Source organism: Pyxicephalus adspersus, chromosome 2 (assembly GCF_032062135.1).
Source record: "Pyxicephalus adspersus chromosome 2, UCB_Pads_2.0, whole genome shotgun sequence".
Lineage (NCBI taxonomy): Eukaryota > Metazoa > Chordata > Amphibia > Anura > Pyxicephalidae > Pyxicephalus > Pyxicephalus adspersus.
In genome coordinates, this window is record NC_092859.1 from 115,983,006 (window position 1) to 115,998,411 (window position 15,406).

Sequence of the window (15,406 nt, forward strand, 5' to 3'; positions counted from 1 at the left end):
TCAGTTCTCGCGGTCACATGACTGTGGGAACTTTGCGGTCATAGCTGTGACTGCAGGCGATCCCCGGGGCACTACAAGTTAATTAACCTGTAGTGCCCCAGGGTTCGTAGTGGAACTGCAAAGTTTATCTGCAGTTCACTTCCCACAGTCACATGACCGTGGGAACTTTGCAGTCACAGCTGTGACTGCAGGCGATCCCCGGGCACTAGAGGTTGAATGGGGACAAGTTTCCCCATTCATCTTGTGCCCTATGTTCTTGGATAGACAAGAACACATACTAATAGCAACAGCAATCAGGATCACTATTGCAGTCCTGTAGAATGTGTTCCTGGATAGATTTTCCCTATCCAAGAACACGGGACTCCCTGTGTTCTTGGATAGAGAAACTGTATCCAAGAACATATACAAGCAGTAAAGGGCTGCAAAAGCAATCCGATTGCTCTTGCGGCCCTTAGTAGTCCCTAAAAATAACCCGAATTCTCCCATCATTGACTTCAATGGTGTTCGAATTCGACATTCGATCACCCGAACAATATCTCACTATTCAATCAAATAGCTGTTGAATCGAATAGTGAGATATTCGACCAACACTAGTGACAGTGCCAGGAACAGCTTTTCTTCAGGCGCGCAGGCCGCACGTGACCAAGCCTCAAAACAGTGGCCTTGAGTTTCGACCGGGACCGCGGCTCTGGATCCGGGGGCACAGACTGCGTCACCATCCTTTTCACCTCAGGCCCAGCAGCATCTCCCATAAGAAGCCGAAACTTACCAGGCTCCATGGAGGAATCTTCAGCATCCTGTTCTCCTTTACATGAAGGTGAGGAGGTTTGGGATTGGCAAATCCATTTAAGGGCACTTCCTACCAGGCAAGATTGGAGGCCAGTTGTAAGTCTGAGTTTCAGGCCATCCGGAGATCTCTTCAATAGTGTTGATGTTCGAATTCGGGTTGTCCTTATATTCGACCCGAATATGGCAGTTCGAATTCGGATAGACCCGACCCGAAAAACACGGGGTTCTGTATATGTAATACATGTCACAGCTCCTCTAGGGCTGCAGGAGTGATCAGGGAAGCAGAGCTGTCAGCATAGTAAAGTTCTGCTGACTGCTCTGCTCCCTGATTGGCTGAGGAAAGGGAAATCCTGATGATGCTTGAGCTGTCATCAGGATTTCTTATTTCTCAGCCAATCACAGAGCACTACAGATGAGTGGGCACAAGTCTGCCCATTCATATCTAGTGCTGAATGGCTGAGAAATGTAAAACCCCAGGCAGAGCACTAGGGGTGAATGGAGAGGCCTGTCCTCATTTAACCCCTAGTGCCCTGCAATCCCTCACTGCAAGGAGGATTTCCAGGGGTGTGTGCAACCCTGGAAATCCTCCTGTCATTGGGATAACCTGTAAAAAAAAAAAAAGTTAAATTACACAAACACACACACATTAATAAAATAATTTAACATTAAAGCCTTGTCCTACTTTTTACTTATATTTTAACCCTTTCAGGGAATGAGTAAGGGGTTTTATGTACCCCTGTACTCATTCCCCAGGGTGGGGCGGTGGAGATCTGGGAGTCCCCTCATTAAAGGGGGCTTCCAGATTCCAAAGTCCTGCTAAAAATGTTTATAAAAGCCCACATTGTTTTCAACGGAAGCTTTCATAAAAGCTTAAAAACACTTGAAAAAGCCTCCATTGAGTTCAATAAAAGCGTTTTCCCGCGTTGATCCAGTGTTTGAATTTTTTAAATGTTGCAAGCAACGTTTACGATAACGCTCAAAAACGTGCCTGAAGGAAACGTCCTGGTGTAGATTAGCCCATGAGAATGCATGGGGACTTCAAACATGGGCTTTAAAAAGCCTCAGGTTAAACGCTGGGGAAACAGTCCGTGTAGACTAAAGCTGCATACACAGGTCCAATATTTATCGTTAGAAACGACCGTCAAACGACCAATGAACAACCGGTTGGCCAAAAAAAAGTGACCAAGGACGCAGACGAACAAGGATTGTCGTTGGAAATGAACAACCGCCACGGTGGATCTGATTGGCGGACAATCTTTCACTATCTATCGTGTGTACGGTCGTTCAGTGATCGTGCATGTTTCTGCGGTACACTTTCTCCTTTCATGTCCCTCCCTGCATCGTCCAAACGATTGTATCTAGCGTGTGGACACTGTTGGTGGATTATATATGAACGATCATATTGTTACAGCATGTACGGATTGTGCACAATATGATTGTTCAAGTATAATCGTGCATATTAGTTGATCGGTCGTAATCGTTCATTTCTAACAATAATTATTGGAAGTGTGTACCTAGCTTTAGCCTAATATTGATGTGAGAGGTGCTCTTTAATCTTCATGTGAAGTACAGGGGTATGTAATAGTGTTATGTATCTTTTTATAATGTATCTTTTTATGTATCCTTTTACAATATATCTTTTTACTATGTATCTTTTTATAATGTATCTTTTTATAATGTATCTTTTTACATCTGTTTGGAGGCTGTAGAAGCTCTACACAGTGCTGAAACAAACCCAAATTTTTTCTCCCATTGACTTTAATAGTGTTCGACTTTGACATTCGACCACCCGAATAATTTTGCTCTATTCGAGCGAATAGCTGCCGAATCGAATAGTGAGCTATTCGACCAACACTAATCAGCAGGTTACAGTATATGGAGTGTTTGGTGTGCACCTTAATAGCAAGTAGGATGTTAGGGCAGAAATTGGCTGCTTGGCACCTTCCATATTGGAATCATTCATTCAAAACATTGGTGAGAGCTGACAATAAAAAAACGAACCAGACAAATTCAGGTCATATTATCATTAAGGTTAGGGTTCAAATACAGCAGTGGATAGGTGTTGAGAAGGTTAGGATGAATGGCAGGATACCAAACAAGCAAATCCAAAGGAAGGCCAGTTTCAAAAACCTGAAGAACAATCAGGTTAAACAGGCAAGATACCAAAGCTCATTGAAACTGACAGAACCCATCTGCCTAAGCACTGAGCAGAATTTCAACAAGCCACCAAGGTGACAGCTAAAGCTGACATCGTGCCTGTATGTAGTTTCCATTTCAGACATTGCAGGCACTGGCTTAGGGAAGCATGATCTGAGAAAGAATATGCTAGAAAGAGAGAGGTGGGGAGAGAAGGAAGCAATTGATCTCCCACGAGAGGAACATGTAAAGCACCAGCTAGTTACAAATCATATCATGTTTAGGAACATTAGCACTGAAATTCAGAAGATTCCTAAATGTTTAAAATCCCCTTTGTAAAGCTGTATATCTAACCAGTTACGATTTTAAAGGGTGTTGAAAATTGATTCTTTTTTTAACCAATTATGCTTAAAAATCACTAAATGTAAATCTCACTTGTAATCTGAATGAAGTAAGGATATGTGACCAAAGTCAGGCATGTGGTATATCCACTATGCAAACATATATACTAAATTTGCAGTATGGTATATTATAGCACTTTCCAACCAATTATATAATTAAACTCAGTGGAAAATAAGTGCAACATAATAACATATTTTGCTTAATATTACTTTTACTATACTACTGCTATTTCCATTATTTGGTAAAGAGATCTTTAAAAGCAATAATCAGCATCCAGCATGTACTGTTCTGCCTTCAGAAGAAATAATTCAGATTAGCCATATGTATTTTACAGGTTTTTGTTCTATCCTAATAAATAGCAAATGAATGCACATCTTAGTATACCCAAGTGTTGCTTGTTTTACATGAAAATGAAGAAGTGTATGATGTGCCACTTTAAGCAAAAATTTCCATGTTTAACTAGGCCAGGCTATAGATATTTCAATGTGTATATTCTTAGAAAAAAAGCATGTCTATAGACTGGACACAGTTACACTCCAAAACTATTTGAAATGTTTCAATCTTTTCAGGACCAAGGACAGTTACTGACTTTTTCTTAGGTAAAGTGCATCTATACTAAAATATTATTTTACTTTGGATAGAATGCGTAAACGTTATAAGACCTTTAGGCAGGTTTAACTTTGGGACTTGGGTTGCTTGTGCCTTATTAGTAACAGATTCATCAAACAAAACATCTTTAATAAGATTGAAATACATACTGGTTAGCATATGTTCACAGTTGTAAACACAATGGGGAATATCTGGACCTTCAACAAAGCCATGAGTTATAAAAGGTATATTTTATCTTTCACAGATGTATTCAATATACAAATAATGCCAGTTCAGTCTGAAATGCTTGACGTATTTCACAGATTTCTGACAAAATTCATGAATGAAACTAGTTAAAATAATTAATCTCATATGTTAAAAAAAACCCTTTGCGAGTGTTTGCTGTGAATATACACTGATGTGGACAATGTGGACAATATTGATATTGTACAGTGAGTTAAATAAAAGGGTGCCTTAAAAGTTCATGTACATAGTGAATTTGAACTAAAAAAGTTGGCAGACACTAAATCTGAACTTAATCAATAGTGAAATAACAAACAGAAAAGCAACACTTTGAAATAAAAAAATGCAACAGTTTATGTTGGAAACTTTTTGTTGCAATTTATATCTGTGAAACTTGACTCTTTTATGTCCCATCCTTGGACTGATATTTTTTTTTAAGTTTCTTCTCTCCTCACCAAATCAACTGTCTGGCTTTAGGGTGCCTGCATGCACAATCAGGCAACAATGATCACTCCTACAATTCATTATCAAGTGTGCAATGATAATATATGAATTCCATCAGTTAATTTAACAAGGACACATTTGAACAGATTAAATTAGCTAAGGGGATAGAACAACAACTTTTTGACATGTAGTTTACAAAAAAAAAAAAAAACTAAACAAAATCAAGTGATCCACACAAGAAAAAGTCCTGGTGAAAATATCAACATTAAAACATGAATTGTTTTGCATCTATTCATTGAAATTCCCCCCCACTGCTTCCTACAACTAAATATGTAGAATACTTTACATACAATAGAATGAGCTCATCAATATTATACATACAGTACTGCCACAACAGATGTGAGAGATAATAACGGTTATGAATGATGTCACTGATGAAGTGTTTTGTGTTGTATTGTGTTATGAATTGCAGCTGTGCAGAGGAGTTTGCTCATTCTAAAAACAAGTCGGTATGCTTTGCTCAAACCGTTGCCAATACTGTTGAGTTCTGGCCATTTAATTTGTCAACATTCTAATACAGCATTATCAATAGGTATTTGCCATTTATCAAATTTATTTTGCTTTAAACATCATTACCATTTTATTTTTTTCTATAAGAGGGATAAATGATCGCTTGAGAACACTTTTCATGATTTAAACAAATGAAGCTCAAATGACAATTAAACTGTTTTCAATGCCTTCTTATGGTTTTGAGGCAATACCAGTATAGCACAGTGGAGAGCACATTTCGGTTCCAATAGTTTTAACATGTTCTGAGATAAAAACATGTACAATATTATTACAGAGCACAACATATGTACTGTAAATGTACAAACCACTTTGTGCGCATTAGAATGACAAGTATATGATTTCCTCATCACAAGCATGAGGCTCTAAATTATGGTTTCTGGTAGTAAAAAAAGCAGCCTAGGATAGAAGAGGGAAATAAACAGTAGAAACATAGGAAAAGAAGGGGAAACATAGGGGTTTGATGTATCAATACTCTATCAAAATCTATGGGTTTATAATGTTTCATAAATGCTGATTGTTTTTTTTTTCAAATAGAGTCATTGATTATGAATGTAAGTTTTTCAACTGGGGAGAATGCAGGTTAAATGATGCCTGATTCACTGAAGATAAATTTTAAAAACGTAAACAGAGAATTAGTACATATTTTAGAATAAAGTGTGATTAATTGGGATTTTCCTTGTGTGTTTGCTCAGGACTATATAAATTAGATTTTACATGTTAATTTAAAATGTAATAAAAATATGGGGGAAACTCACCAAATATGCTAATCTGTATCTGTTTCTAAACAGCTACCATTTCTTCCCAGCTCCCCATGACCCTCAAAGACACTCACACTTTGTTGCAGAACACTTTATTTTAACAGAGCTCCCACTTCAACACAACAAAAGGGCTCAGAGTCCAATTAGATAAAATGCCAGTATTCTCCCCAGAATTTTTTTGGGTGGGAAAAAGCTGTATGCGGGTGGTTACTGAAAAGTGCTGGGTGGTGCACCCGGCTAGTAGAGGCTCGGAAGAAGATTGGATACAGTTGCTGAATTTCATGGCTGCAGATAAATTATGTCTACACCATGGGCATGATTTATTAAGGATTTCCAAGGCTGGAGAAGATATACTTTCATCAGTGAAGCTGGGTGACCCAGCCTGAAATTTAAAACATTTGCTAACAATTATCAAAAAATCCATTCCATGTTTGCTGGATCACCCAGCTTCACTAATAAAAGTATATTCTCTCCAGCCTCAGAGAGCTTTAATAAATCAAGCCACAAACAGGGCTTTGTGAAAGTCAGGTAGCTGCCAACAACAGTCTGGCAGATTGCATCCTCTATGACATGTGGAGGAGTTTCCAAACTTGGGGTGCACTGTGTGTGTTATCTACAACATTGTAAATGTAGGGTATGGTTGTACAGTAGTTACAGATGCCAAATGGAAGGGTCAACAGGTATGGGTAGAGAGCGGGCATGCAAATTCAGACTTCACCTGCTCTCACAACGAACTTCCATCCCATCAAGCAGCCTCCTAAAGTTAGGCAACCCAGCTTTTGAGTCAAAAACAAATAAGGTAAACATTTAATGTTGAACCGATGAAGATCTGACGTACTGAAAAGCCTGAAAATATCTGAATGTTTTAAAATGCAGTGACTGTAGTATACATGAGTTAGTATAATCACAGCATAAGGTTGGTCACAGGAAGGCATCACACTAATTAAACAAGAACTAAAGAACCTGTCTGTCTTCACTAGCATAAACAGATAACTTGGACCAATCACAATACTATTCCAGACTTGCTTGTGGAACGGCTGTAACGGTCAAGCTTTTGTTTCTTTTTCTCAATGGAGGATAGAACAATTGGTTCTTGTGTTACAGAGATTTTCCCATGTGGAAATATCGCTGTGTGTGATAATAAGTGCAGTCCCTGCATGAGCCTCAATAGTTATTATAGTATAGTAATTGTTCAAATCTGAAACACTGCATAAAAATAGTGGCCCATGAACATTTATCTTTAGTTATGCACATTTATTACTAAATAAATATATACGTATGTCAGTTGTACAAAGGACCTATTTTACTGAACAGTTTATGAACCAAAGCCAAGCACTTGCTGATGTATTTAGTATGGAACCATGTTATATACGGTACATGTTTATTACAAAATCAACATATCATTATTTCTCATTTGTATAAAACAAATTAATTTATAACATATGCCTGACTAGGCTTCTTTTAAAAAAAATAAACAGTTCACCATAACATTGATAAAATGCTTATTTATGGTACTGTAAGCATATAGAGATTTGGAAGAAAACAAATTCCCCATCTATACACTATTGCTTTAATGATGAGAGCAATAGAAGAAGCTATTCTTTCCCCCATTGTGAAAAATATGATGCTTTTGTCAAGATTTGCTTTACAGGGGTAGATTACAAGTCTTCTGATACTTACAAAGCAAGCTTTCGCAGACTGTGGCCTGTGAGATGAATGGTTGCTGATATAAGTTTGCTATACCTGCTGAAAGCAGTTACATTATATCTGGCAGCATAATGTGTACTGAATTGTTATGTGCACTAAGTATCCTGCAGTTCTTATAACCGTTCTGCAAACCCCAAGCCTACCTTGTTCTCAGCTTTTCTGTATCCCTTGCTTATTAAGCTTTGCTGAATGTTTACAAGGGTTTTACATCCAGTCCAATTTGTAACAGATAACCTGTCTGCTTTTCAATAATAATAAACACCTCAATGACAATAAATGTTATATATTGCATGCTGTGACTATCTGTCAGTATGAGTCTTCAAAATATCAGGAACCATACCAAAAGCAGAATGATAATGTTATTCTAATATTCTATAATCAAGTTACTGTATATTACCAGAGAGTTACATCCGTTCATGCTGTGACTTTAACATGAACAATGCATTGCCCATGCAAAGTTGCCTATACATTGACCTTCATACCACTGAGTCTGCCCACCGAAATATAGGAAAAAGCCCTGTGTAAGCTTCAAATTGATGTTTTAATGATCCGAGATTTAATAAGGCCAAGGACTCTTTTATGGACCCTGATCATTGGACTGGGTTCTGGTGATTAAATGTTCAGCACTGCATTGTTAGAAAAAGGAGAGAAAGTCTTGTTTCCTAATACCCAAAAGTGTTTAGAATTTCATTTTCTCTTGACAAGCCCTAGCAGAGACTGCAGAGACCTTCATAGTGTTTGAGATCCAATAGGATAGACCTAGAGATAATTTACACGGGCAGATGGGGGCATTTCGTGCTCACTGAATCACAGCAGGTGGATCCACTGTCAGATGCACAGTAAGCACCAGTAAACCGCAGAGGAACCGCCGGATGGCAGCTAGTGTGTACAAGCCAATAAACAATTACAGTTCTTATTGGTGGGTAATGATCAAGTAATCAAAGGTGCCTAGACCTTAAATTACAGCACCCTTCATACCAACAAGCTGATGCCTTCAACAAATAGGCATTCTCTAAAATTGCCTGCATCAACCGCTGAACTCAGTTGGTTTTATCCACTAGCCCTACATCACTACAGCACAAGGTAATGACATTGGGCAGTGTTTCTGAACTATGATTCAAAGGAACCCTAGGGTTTTGCCAGAGGTTGCCAGGGATTTTTGAGCAATGAGCATGTGACTCTCAGGTCAGATCTTTTTGCTTATCTAAGGGGAAGGGGCATTATTTCCACTGGCCAGCAACTTAGGAGACATTCTTCCTACTGACCACCACACTAATGTGACTGAGAATATAGTAGTTATAGCAGGGGATCTAAAGGTCTGAAAGTTTCTTCAAGGAGTTAAAAATGTAGAGAAATAATAACATATTGGAGAATCCACAGAATGCAGTGCAGGAGCAGGTGTCCAAAACACTTAGAAGTGTCAGTTACAAATTTTTTTAGAAAACATTTCTCTTCTCTATGCATTTGTATTTACATTCCCTTTACATAAATTGCAAATGCGAAACTGTTTGAAAGAAAATAATACAAAACAACCACTGAACACTGCTTCATTCCCAAAGATTGGCCCCCCGAACACTTCTGTGAGAGTTCATCCCCTGCTTCCCTTGCAGCTCTCACTGGTTCCTTCTGCTGATCTATACATTATGGGAATCCTGTAATCCACAAGGTCAGAGGAAAAATTTAATGAGAGCTGCAAGAAGCCCAGAAAGTTAAAATTTTCAGAAGATAATGGTGAACTTTAAAGGACTGTTCTCTGAGGAGCAGAACAGAATTAGGTAGCACAGATAGTGTGAAAGATAACCAAGTACGCTCTTCTTTTTGAGGTTTTTTTCACATACAATTAAGGACACTTTAATCGGCACCTATGCTGCATCGATTACAGTTTATTAAGTAATTTATTTATAAATATAAATGGGAATATGGTCAGTCTGACTTTGATTAGTTACAGTCAGGGTTTTAAGCAATGTACTGTATGGGAATGCAGGGATACACTCTTATCTTGTTCCTCATTTAGGATATGCGGACAGACAATTAGTAACCCATAGAAGATCATATAAGACCCATATGATCTAATAATTTCTCAGACATGAAGGCCCTGATTTATTAAAGTTCTCCAAGGCTGGAGAGGATACACTTTCACCAGTGAAGCTGGGTGATTCAGCAAACCTGGAATGGATCTGGTCCAGAATTGAAAACATTCGCTAACAAATAGCTATTGACTTTTAGGAAATCCACTCCAGGTTTTCTGTATAACCCAGCTTCACTGATGAAAGTGTATTCTCTCCAGCTTTGGAGAACTTTAATAAATCAGGGCCGAAGATTCAGTCAGATGCTTCCACTGGTAATTGGTATCTGGCAACCAAGAAAACCTTTGGTGTGTTTTTTTAGGAGTAGGTCACCCTAAATATCTATACACGATGCAAGTCATACTCTCTGTCATTCTAAAACTACCTCTGCACTAATCCATACAGCTCTATAAAAAGATTTGTGCTTACTAGAGGCATTTAGGCTGTTCACATAGCAAACTGAAATATTTTCAGGCATTTGATTATGTCTGTCATAGTTACAGCACATCTGATGTTTGCAAATGTCACGGGGCCATATCACCAATATAGGGGAGCACAGGAAGTCAGCTGCAATGTGGGGAGCACAAATACTCAAGTGACTTGGTCTAACATCTTCCGAGCTGCCAATCCACATATGCTTGCCTCACACTGTTGGGGTGATTTTTTTATGCTCTTGGGATGCTTTCAGATTGAAGAATGGCTCCTGGGAGGTAAGGTAATCTCAGAAAATGCTAGCTGATCCATGGGGTTCAAATGAAAGCCTGCTATTCATTCTACCTGTAGGCAGTCAGTTGATCTAAATCAGGGATCGGCAAACTCCGGCCTTTAGGCCATATATGGCCTAGTCAGTAGTCTGTTCCGGCCTAACGCCCCCCTGGTCGATCCGGCCTAATCCCAACCGGCAGGGGTCAGCAACCCGCAGCTGCAGAGCCGCATGCGGCTCTTGAGCCTCCTTGGTATGCCTCCCTTCCCTATTTACCGCGGCTGGCGTTAACACTTCCGCCACCGGGTTAAGGGGACATATGCATTGCGGCGGAGAGGGATTTCCCATCAGGGGCGTTCCTGGTGGGGGGGAGCCATCAGCGCGGGACTCAAGAGAGAGTCTGGCCTAGTGTGCCTTCTTGACCTCCTAAAATGGCCTAGCAGCCAAAAAAGTTTGATGACCCCCTGATCTAGATGAAAGACTCTGAAGATGAGGGGTGAGGACTGAATACATTGACTGATCTTCTAAGGCACCTGTAACAAACTTTGACATGTCAAAACAATCATAGAACCACTGTCTGTAAATGTAAATCCTAACTTGTTCTGTATAGGTCAACCTTGGCCTGTTCCCTCCCAACTCCTAAACCTCCACACTTGTTCTTTTATTTTGTTTAAAGGCCCCACTGATATCTCCCAAATGTGCAGGATATGTGACAAAATATTTGGATGAATTATGCAGATATGCAAAATGACCAAAAATAAACACTAACAAAATCTAGTGCTAATGTTATGTAAAAATCATGTGTTTAATTGCTCATTTGCTTCAGATAACTGTAATGCTGTATTTCCAAAAAGACCAATCTAGCACAAGAACAAGCAAACCTACAGACAAAAAAGCTACAAAACACTCTGCACATGCTCACCACTCTAACCTTACCATAACACTCACCAGAGCTTAGGGAAGGGTCTACCAGATTGTAAGCTCTTCGGGGCAGGGTCCTCTCCTCCTGTATCACTGTTTGTATTAGTCTGTCATTTGCAATCCCTATTTAATGTACAGTGCTGCGTAATATGTTGGCGCTATATAAATCCTGTTTATTAATAATAATAATAATAATAATAATGAAAGTTTTCCTTAATGACAGGCAAGTATCAGAAAGGACAGAAGTTGGTCAAGAGTGTAAAGAAATGGGTAAAGTTGGAAGGTCTGAGTCCAGAATCTAGATGTATGAAGCAAGACTGGGGGAACAGGGGGCTTTTCATGAATGAGTGAATACTAGTACATATGTTGGCGCTATATAAATCCTGTTTAATAATAATAATAATAATAATAATTCCCCACATCTATATCAGATTATGCCCCATCCTCAAAATACTTACACTCACAGGATTTTAGGGACACACCTGAAAATTGTATATTACAGCTTCTGGGTTTTCTAGGGAACCAAATAAATGGACTGCTAATTTAATTTTGCGTTGACCAACAAGTTGCTGTCGCCTCGTTTACACTTCATACTTTTTGCTCCCATTCTATCTGATCAAGTCCAAGTTTAAGAGTTTACTATGTCATTTTGCGCTAATCCACTAAACTACTAAATATTACAGCATCTTTTCTAAAACCGGTTGTCAAAAACGAAAACTTGAAAATTATCCATAATTAGAATATGATTTTACATTTACATTTTGCATTGTTTCCTGTGTACCTATACCAGTGTTCAAAAATTCTTATTGAATTAGGCAAATTACACAAAAAAGTCATTTAGATCTGTGATTGTGGAGCCAGAATTCGTATTATATACCATGATCAAACTGTAAAAGATAGGTAGCTATCCAGAAATGTATATATTTAGCATTTGTAAAGTACACGAATTCACCCTAGCAACAGGCAAGGCAAAAAGCACAGCAGCTGAAAGCACTGCAATAAATCATTGAATTGTAAAGCGTCAAAGAGATGATTTTCAATGCAAAGTACATGGTGAAACACTGCAATCTGCAGTCCCAAGTAAAGCACTGCCATCTACAGTATCATTAATATGCACTAACATTAAATATCATTTTTGAAGCTTTCCCAGCCATTACACCAGTATGGCATCCACAGTATTATAAAGAATACACTCAACAGATTTACAGATATATTCTGGAAAATCACAGGCAATTTGGTGATTCATAGAGAACCTATGTTAAAGTAAAACTCCAGCCAGAGTGCGGAAGGGTAAAAACCTTTGCCAGGTTTGTTTTCCTGTTAGAAACGAAACCATCCCAATGGGGAAATGCTAGTAATGTTGGAATTTTGAAAACATTTTCCTGGAACATTAAAGTTAAGAAGAAACTAGATTTTTTACTAGTGGAGTAAATTTTGTAAATCTGTTTCCCTTGCATTGAACATCTCATGTTTCCTTCTGCAATCTTTATAGTAAATGGGGAGAAGTGCAAGCCCAGCACTTTGTATGTAGAAGACAATATTTACCTCTGCCTGCTCTGTGTGACCAGACTCCTTGATGCCCTGCTGTAGCCTAGAGTAAGGTAGGGCTAATGTAATGTCATTGGGGCTACCAGAATCAGTGGTTGTGTGTATATAACTCAGATACTAAACATATAACATTTGTCCTCTATAATGATCAGCTATGTATATTTTGTCACTAAGAGTAGTGCTGCCTAAAGGGGTACACAGGAGATTGACATTCCCCAAATTTCTGAACAAAATTCAGCATAGGGTTTCTCTTTAAATTCCAATCACTAGAACAGGTACAGCAGGAAAAGCCTGATGTAGGTTCTACATTTTCCCACTGGTTTTGATCTGATTCAGAGTATCGAGCTGATAAATGAGAAAAAACTACCATTTAAAGCATGTTGATGGCATTTCAGCTTATTATTAAAAGCCCACTGACCATATTATGGTAAAGTTCCACCTTGAAATTGTTTTAAATGGGCATAGAATTAGTAGGTTGTAGTAACCCAACCTACCAATCAGAATCTTTAACGTGCTGACCACAGTAAATTACATTCTGAATCCTATGCGTTCCAACATCTTACTCATCATCACTTGCCTTGGCATTGCCCTACAGAATTGGTTTGATAGCATATCCAAATAAATAACCCTTCAGTGCAGTCATGTATAGCATTAAGTAACTACTGTACCCAAAGGGGTCAGGAAGAAAGTTCATGAAAGCTGTTTTTAGCAGATAGGGATATCAGCCTGGTATTGATGGTAGGGTGCCTAAATTTCAATGCTACAGCAGGGGGTCCAAAATTTGGACAACTGCACAGACCACATTGAGGACAAGAACTCTGCTGGGCATGACATTTTCTTCTACTGTTTACTCTAACATTCTAACTGGTGAAGTGGAGAAGACCAGGGCCCTGATGGAGCTTAGCACAGTATGGGCAATCATCTTCTTCTCTCCGATTGCTGCTTCCTTTGAGCAGTCTGTGGCATTGTTGGTTGCCAGGCAACCACTTAACTTGTCAAAGCAATGTTACAGCATACGCAAAATCTTATTAAACCTTTAAAGATTGGCCTTCATCCCTTTTGTGGGCTTTCTAATGCCTCTTGAGGCTGGAGATGGAGGAGTCCCATGTCTCCATGGTATAGATTAGTACTGGAACCATGCAGAAGGTTCCCAAGGCTGGGAATTCCTCCACCGACCTCTTCTTACCAATGGAGCTTCTAGAAAAAGCTCTGCACATGTGGCATCTTAACATGGGGTGCAAGCTCCCCACATTTTGCACAGTTTTTTCTCTTCTGAAAAAGAATCACTTTGCTGCAATATTTATTATTCTTTTTTTTCCTCCTGCTGTAAATGCAAATTTCAAAATATCTTACCTCCTATTATTACCAAGCTTCTGAGTAACCCTTAGTAAAATTGTTCCTTATTGATTCTTCTAATATTACCCCAGTCACAGTGAATCCTAACTTTTTTTTAGGAAATAGTGTCATTAGCACGACCAACAATAAAATGATGCTGTAACACTGAGTGCTGCCTTATGACACCATGGTGCCTTGGAGTAATGGGAAGGACTGCTGTACAGATTCATGATGGAGCAGTGCCATCTATAGAAACAAGATGAAGTAGTGCCATGGCAAGTCATTGGCATACAGAGTTTCAGGGTGAAGTGCTGCTTTTCAAATAAACATAACCCAAGGCCATCTGAAATGTTATAGGGAAACTAACATAACAATATTAAGAAAATCAGATTGCAATGATTTGTTTCAGGCATTATATAAAATGAAATGTGCTGAAATCTCCTCTGTCAGAGTGAAGCACTGTCAGCTCCAATGTAAGCTAAGCAGTGTGCAGACTCTGCAATCTTATGCAAGAGCCATGGCTAATCACAGTGCTGCACTGTTCTCTCCAGCACTGAATTTCTGTAGTAATGTGCCATGATATGTGCAATATACAACACATCTAACTGTGCCCAGGTGCCAGCTCTAACACAAGCAAAGCAGAGTATCCATACTCATCTTCCTATTGCACATCATAGACATTGTGATCTGGCACTGGCATCTACTGCACTATTCCTCCTCTTGGCACAGCATGCCAGTCTACTACACAACTTGCCCAGCTGCTGCCAACTACTGCACTTGGCATTCTGTGAGGACAGGCACTGCAAATTCATAGCACATAATTCCCCCACCCCAGCCCAGCTCTGCCATTCATGGCACTCACTGACCCAACCAACATCAGACTGCACCTCTATAGACATGGGGATACAGGAGAGAAAATGTGCAATGTATGTCAATACAGCATGATATAATACATTCATAGCTTCCAACACATATGTATAGAGTGAGATATAAACACTGCACATGTCAAATGATACAACATTCAGGTATGTGATCACAGAGAGGAAGGATACATTGGACTTAGAGAGAATGGATAGATAGGAGGATGGATAGCCAGATAGATAGATAGAAGGATGGATTGAATATAGAAGGATGGATAGATAGAAGGATGGATTGAATATAGAAGGATGGATAGATAGAAGGATGGATAGATAGAA

General features: G+C 39.0%; 1 protein-coding gene across 1 annotated transcript in view; it reads right to left on the bottom strand.

Annotated features, from left to right (window-relative positions):
* SHANK3 (SH3 and multiple ankyrin repeat domains 3) overlaps positions 1–15,406 on the bottom strand; it is a 181,501-nt gene that overhangs the window by 120,177 nt on the left and 45,918 nt on the right. The gene's annotated exons all lie outside the window — the stretch shown is intronic.